The sequence below is a fragment of the Nuphar pumila genome, chromosome 11, assembly GCF_984573655.1.
Source record: "Nuphar pumila chromosome 11, dmNupPumi1.hap1.1, whole genome shotgun sequence".
NCBI classification, from domain to species: Eukaryota; Viridiplantae; Streptophyta; class Magnoliopsida; order Nymphaeales; family Nymphaeaceae; genus Nuphar; species Nuphar pumila.
In genome coordinates this window covers 58,472,244-58,478,977 of record NC_143259.1, presented here as the reverse complement: position 1 = coordinate 58,478,977, position 6,734 = coordinate 58,472,244, and the positions used below count along the sequence as shown (strand labels likewise).

At 44.0% G+C, this 6,734-nt stretch overlaps 1 non-coding gene across 1 annotated transcript; it reads left to right on the top strand.

Annotated features, from left to right (window-relative positions):
• The first annotated feature begins 6,072 nt into the window (after positions 1–6,072).
• LOC149822389 (small nucleolar RNA R71) lies at positions 6,073–6,175 on the top strand. Its single transcript, XR_016426328.1, has one exon. It is a non-coding gene; the product is annotated as a small nucleolar RNA R71 (small nucleolar RNA).
• Positions 6,176–6,734: the final 559 nt, after the last annotated feature.

Below are 6,734 nucleotides of genomic sequence, written 5' to 3'. Positions count from 1 at the left end.
CAGCACCTTTTTTTTTTTCTTTCATTTTCACTTTTTTTTCAACTTTTGATCTCTTGCGCATTCTTCTCATATGAGCACTATTTCAAATAGTCAGTTTTCGTGACCCGTGTAGCGAGCTTTGGGTCAGTGATCCCCAAGTCGGCCGACCTTAGGGCACTAGATACAAAGTATCCCTCGGACTTAATTGCTCGAGTCACTAGACCTTCTATTCTAATAGTTTACGTATAGTCTTCCTCTCGTCATGTGCAATGTCTCTATCTCTTAGGCTTTCTATGCAGTCCATGTAACAAGCTTTCGAACTGGTGGCTCCCAAACCAGCTGGCTTTGGGGCACCAGGTGTAAAACACCCTTCAGATTCTACTTACTCGAACTACAAAGGCCACAGATATCGACTTAGTCAAGAAGATGATCTCCTTCGTTATCCTTTTCGTTAAGATACTCAAACACTTCATCTCGTGTCTGAGTTCCACTACTAGGATTCACGAAGACATCAACAACTAAACGTAGCTCTATTCTTTTAAACTCATTTTTCAAACATATCTTTCCATTGCTTATTCTTTCACAAAACATACTGTGCATACTTATACTAAAGTGATTCAAAATTTTCTAACAATCAAATACTATTTTTTCTTTGAATTATCTCATAAACAACTACTCTATTTGACTCAGTTTAGAAAATAAAATTTTTATGGGGCTTAAAAATTTATAAACTGTTAGATTATGTCAAAAACAATCATATATGCTACACTTTGTTCTCAAATGCCTACTTTGATTACCAGTCATACAAAAAATTTTGAAATTTTTGTGTGCATGCATCTAAACCACCCCCCCATGCTTGAATGACACTGTCCCTAGTGGCATACAAAATGAATAAAAATGTAATGCAAATGCACACTAAAAGACACTAACAAAAATATGGGAGAAAGGATAGATACAACCTGATTTGCTCTGAGCTTCTGAAGTTGATTTTCCTCTGATCCTTGAATTCTTTGAAAGCTCTTCTCTATACCTGGTAATTGATACACTAAATGTTAAGTTCATCCTGCATACATCAAAACACAAATTAGCACATGTGAAATGAAATAAAAACACTAAAATGAAAAATAAATAATGTACATATGATACATCCCTCTGGTCGAATCCTCATGCCTTCGTGAGATGTACTATCTCACACTCACCATCCTGTAAGGCATCTGAAATGAATGGCTTCAGTCTTTGCCCATTTACCTTGAATGTACCTTGGGTCATAGGATCGAATAATGTCACTGCTCCATGGGGAAATACTTCTTTCACGATGTACGGACCTGTCCATCTCGATCTTAACTTCCCTGGGAATAAATGTAAACGAGAATTGTATAGCCACACTTTCTGATCTGGCTCAAACACTTTTCTGACAATATGCTTATCATGAAATGCTTTTGTGCGAGCTTTGTATAATTTGGCATTCTCATATGCATCATTCCTGAGTTCCTCTAGTTCTGAAAGCTGCAGTGCTCTCTCTTTGCCAGCCTGGGTGAGGTCAAAATTCAATTTCTTGATAGCCCAGTACGCTCTATGCTCTAGCTCGACAGGAAGATGGCATGCTTTCCCGAATACAAGGCGATACGGGGACATGCCAATGGGAGTCTTAAATGCAGTTCTATATGCCCAAAGTGCATCATCTAAGCGCTGGGACCAATCCTTGCGGTCCGGACGAACTGTCTTTTCTAAAATTCGCTTAATCTCCCTATTGGACACTTCAACCTGTCCACTAGTCTGCGGATGATATGGAGTGGTGAATCTATGATTGACAGAATATCTTCTCAACAGAGAAGCTATCTGTATATTCCTAAAATGCTTGCCACCATCGCTAATCATCGCACGTGGCACCCCAAAACGACTGAAAATATTGTGCTTAATGAACTTAAGCACTACTCTGTGATCGTTGGTCTTGGTTGCCACAGCCTCGACCCACTTGGACACATAATCAACCGCCACCAGAATGTATAAAATTCTGAAGGAAGGCGGAAATGGTCCCATAAAATCAATGCCCCAAACATCAAAAATCTCGACTATCAAAATCGGAAGCAAGGGCATCATGTCCCTCTTGGACATGTTCCCAATCTGCTGACATCGCAGGCATCGCCTACAGAACTCATGAGCATCCCTGTGGAGTGTGGGCCAATAAAATCCTGACTGCAAAACCTTTGCAGCCGTCTTCCTACTACTAAAATGCCCTCCACAGGCTAATGAATGGGAAAAATTCAGAATGGACTGGTACTCCTCCTTTGGAACACACTCCTAATGATCTGGTCTGCACAGTATTTGAACAACTCTGGTTCATCCCAATAATAGTGCCTCACCTGAGATAGGAACCTCTCACGCTCATTCTTGTTCCAATGCTCAGGTATCTGCCTCGAAACCAGATAGTTCACAATATCTGCAAACCAGGGTAACTGCGATGTACTGACTGACATGATCTGCTCGTCGGGGAAAGAATCGTTGATCGGCCTCTGATCCTGCGTGGTTTCCACGATCAGTCTGAAAAGATGGTCTGCTACTACATTCTCGCTTCCCTTCTTATCTCGAATCTCGAGATCAAACTCCTGTAGTAGTAGGACCCAATGAATCAATTTCGGTTTGGTGTCTTTCTTATTCAACAAATATTTCAATGCAGAATGGTCAAAATAGACAACCACCTTCGAACCGAGTAAATAGGACCTGAATTTATCCAATGCGAAAACTACCGCAAGTAGTTCCTTCTCTGTCGTAGTATAATTCATCTGAGCATTAGACAGAGTTCTACTCGCATAGTAGATCACATAGGGCTTCCTATCAATGCGTTGTCCTAAAATGGCCCCCATAGCATAATCAGATGCATCGCACATAATCTCAAATGGGAGAGTCCAATCTGGAGGTCTCAAAATAGGTGCAGTAATCAAGGCCTCTTTGAGAATCTCAAAGGCCTTCATACAATCCTCACCAAAAACAAAGGGCTGGTCTTTCTCTAATAACGTGCAAAGCGGTCAAGAGATTTTGCTGAAATCTTTTATGAACCGCCTGTAAAAACCCGCATGCCCTAAAAATGATCGAATCTGCCTCACAGAGGTGGGTGGAGTCAAACGGGAAATGGATTCCACCTTCGCTCTGTCAACCACAATACCACGCTTGGACACAATGTGTCCTAGCACAATCCCCTCCTGGACCATAAAATGGCTCTTTTCCCAACTCAGAATGAGATTGGTCTTTGCACACCTACTTAGTACTCGAGCAAGTTTTTGGAGGCAATTTTTAAAAGAAGAGCCATACACTGAAAAGTCGTCCATAAAAACTTCCATCACATCATCAATCATGTCCGAGAAGATAGCAAGCATGCACCTCTGAAAAGTAGCTGGGGCATTACAGAGCCCAAACGGCATACGTCTAAACGCGAAGGTGCCATAAGGACATGTAAACGTGGTCTTCTCTTGGTCGTCAGAATGGACAACTACCTGATTGTATCCTGAATATCCGTCTAGAAAGCAGTAGTAGCTCTGCCCTGCGAGTCTCTCTAAGATCTGATCAATGAATGGCAATGGGAAATGATCTTTCCTAGTTGCCACATTCAGTTTCCTATAATCGATACAGACTCGCCATCCTGTAGTGGTCCTCATCGGAATTCTCTCACCCTTCTCGTTCTCAACCACAGTGAGTCCTGACTTCTTCAGCACAACCTGAATCGGACTGACCCACTGACTATCAGAAATAGGGTAAATGATTCTGGCATCCAACCACTTCACCACCTCTTTCTTCACCACTTCCTTCATGTTGGGATTTAGCCTTCTCTGCATATCCCTAAATGGCTTGACTTCCTCATCACAATGGATCCTATGCATGCAGAATGAAGGATCAATCCCCTTCAGATCAGCAACTCCCCAGCCAATCGCTGCCTTGTGCTCTCGAAGAATAGTCAGCAGTCTCTGTTCTTGCTCCTCAGTGAGCAAGGATGAGATGATCACAGGCAGAGTTTCATCATCTCCGAGGTATGCATACTTGAGTGAATCCGGTAAGGGTTTCAACTCAAGTTTCGGAGGTGACTCAATCGAAGATTTGACGGGGGTCTCAGCAAGTGGTGGAAGAGGCTCCCTGACCGCTCCCCAAGGTGGTCTCTCTGACGACACCCTAGACACATCTACACTCTCTACACTACTATTCTTATCTATATGGTACAGATCTAAAGAATCCTCAGTAATGTACAACTCGGGCTGCTCCTCCACTAACTCATGAGCAATGTCTACATGAAAGCAGTCCATGTCTCCTGCTGGTCCCATCGCGGCATTGAAAATATTCAGCTTGACTTTTCGATTGCCGAATGAGAGATCCATGGCTCCGGTCCTGCAGTTGATACACGCATTGGCAGTTGCCAAGAATGGTCTACCTAAAATAATCGGAGTCTGGTGCTGGCTATCCACTCCTTCCATATCAAAAATAATGAAATCAACTGGAAAATAAAAGTCATCCACCTTAACTAGCACGTCCTCCAAGACACCTCTCTGTACCTTGACGGAACGATCTGCCAGCTGCAGTGTAATCGGAGTCGATCTCATCTCTCCTAGCCCGAAAGAATCAAAGAAATATCCGGGCAGAATGTTCACGCTTGCTCCAAGATCGAGCAATGCGCGTTCTATCCGGATGTTCCCTATAGTACATGCAATGATAGGGGCTCCAGGGTCCTTGAGCTTTGGTGGTGTCTGATGCTGAAGTACTGAACTCACCTGCTCAGTCAGATGGACCCTGTTAGGAACTCGCTCTCTAGATTTACGCTTCTGCGTACATAGTTCCTTCAGGAATTTGGCATATGCCGGCACCTGCTGAATCGCATCGAGCAAAGGTAGGTTGATCTGCACATGCTTGAAGATGTCAAGCATGTCCTGGATCTTCGCACCTTGCTTCTCTCTATAACCAGGAGACTCTAATGCTTTGGGATAGGGTGGTGGGGGAATATACTCTGTTGGCTCCTCCTCTTTGTGAGAAGGCTCACTCCTATCCTTCTTCTTCTTCTCTGAGGATGAAGATGATGAAGATGGTGAAGGTGATGATGGGGATGGGGATGATGATTGAGCCGACGTAGGTGAAACAATGGTCTCTGGATCCTCTATCCTCTCTCTACTCTCTCACTCTCTACTCTCGACATGATACTCATGTCCACTCCTCAGGGCCATAACCGATTTGGCCTGCTGCTGTGTCTCAGTATGAAATAGGCCTCCAGTCATCTGGTCCTTGCCCTTCGGGTTCATGACAGTCTGACTCGGCAATGTACCCTCGGGTCTCCTACTAATAGCCTCAGCTAACTGTCCCATTTGCGATTCTAACTTTGCAATGGACTGCGTATGCGAACTCAAAATCTGACTACACTTCTCGAAGGCGTTCTGATTAGAGGTTTTCACCTCTTGGAATGCCTAGAGAAGTCTCTCCTCAAAAGATATCTGCGGGGCAGACTCCTGCTGAATCGGGGGAGTGACAGAAGAAGAAGACTGAGAATAGTTCGGTCTTTGAAATGACTGAGTAAAAGATGGCTGCCGAACTGGCTGAGAGGATGTAGGCATCTGCATGGAAGACTGTGGATTCTTCCATAAAAAATTGGGATGGTTACGCCAACCCGGATTATATGTCGATGAAAATGGGTTATTTGGCGGTCTGACGTAACCCTGAGCTGCCTGAACTTGTTCTTGAACAAATTCAGGGTACTGAGCTGCCGAAGGGCACTCAGTGATCTCGTGTGCCGGACTGGCACAAAGAGTACACACCTGCTGTGTAGTGGATGGTCCTGAGAGAAGCTGGTCCAGCTTCTGAGCAATCATGTCTACCTTGCACTGTAGTGCAGTAGATGGACCAACTTCAAGAACACCAGCTTTCTTCTGAATGTTGGGTGTGGCTCTATCAGAATGAGAGCTCGAAGCATGGTGGAGTGAATTCTCAGCCAATGTATCAAATAGCCTCCATGCTTCGTCATCGCTCTTCAGCATGAATGTCCCTCCACATGAAGAGTCGATCATCTGACGATTCTTGTCAGACAATCCATCGTAGAAGCTCTGCACCAGTTGCCATTTCGGCACCTGATGATGGGGACATTTCCTGAGGAGATCCTTCATTCTCTCCCAGGTCTCATGAAAGCGCTCACCATCTAGCTCTGAAAAGCTAGTGATAGCTCTACGATATTGGTTCGTACGACCAATGGGAAAATATTTCCGAAGAAACTCCTGTTGCAATTGATCCCATGACTCTATTTCTACAGAATCTAAGGACTTTAGCCAATACTTGGCTTTGTCCTTCAATGAAAAGGGGAATAGAGTCAACCTTAAAGCATCATCATCGAAATTCTGTATCTTAACAGTAGAACAGATTTCGAGGAATTCATCTAAATGTCGGTAGGGATCCTCATGACTAAGGCCATAAAAGGATGGAAGCATCTGAATAATGCTGGCCTTAATCTCGTAATGAGGCGCTCCTACATCGGGTCTCCGAATGCAGGATGCCTGAACATAATCTGTGGGAATGAAGTATTCCCGTAGAGGGCGTGAAAGAACTGGGGGTGGAGGTGGAGGATCCATGTCAGCCATTGTTGCCGAACTTCGATGAGAATGTAAAATTCTCTCTGGGTTGTCAACAAATGGGTGTAATGGGGTTCCTAGACCTCGTCGACCCTGCATACACTGGTACTAAGACCAGATGTAAGCAAACAACCTAAATCTATAAAAAAAAAATTTAACTAACAC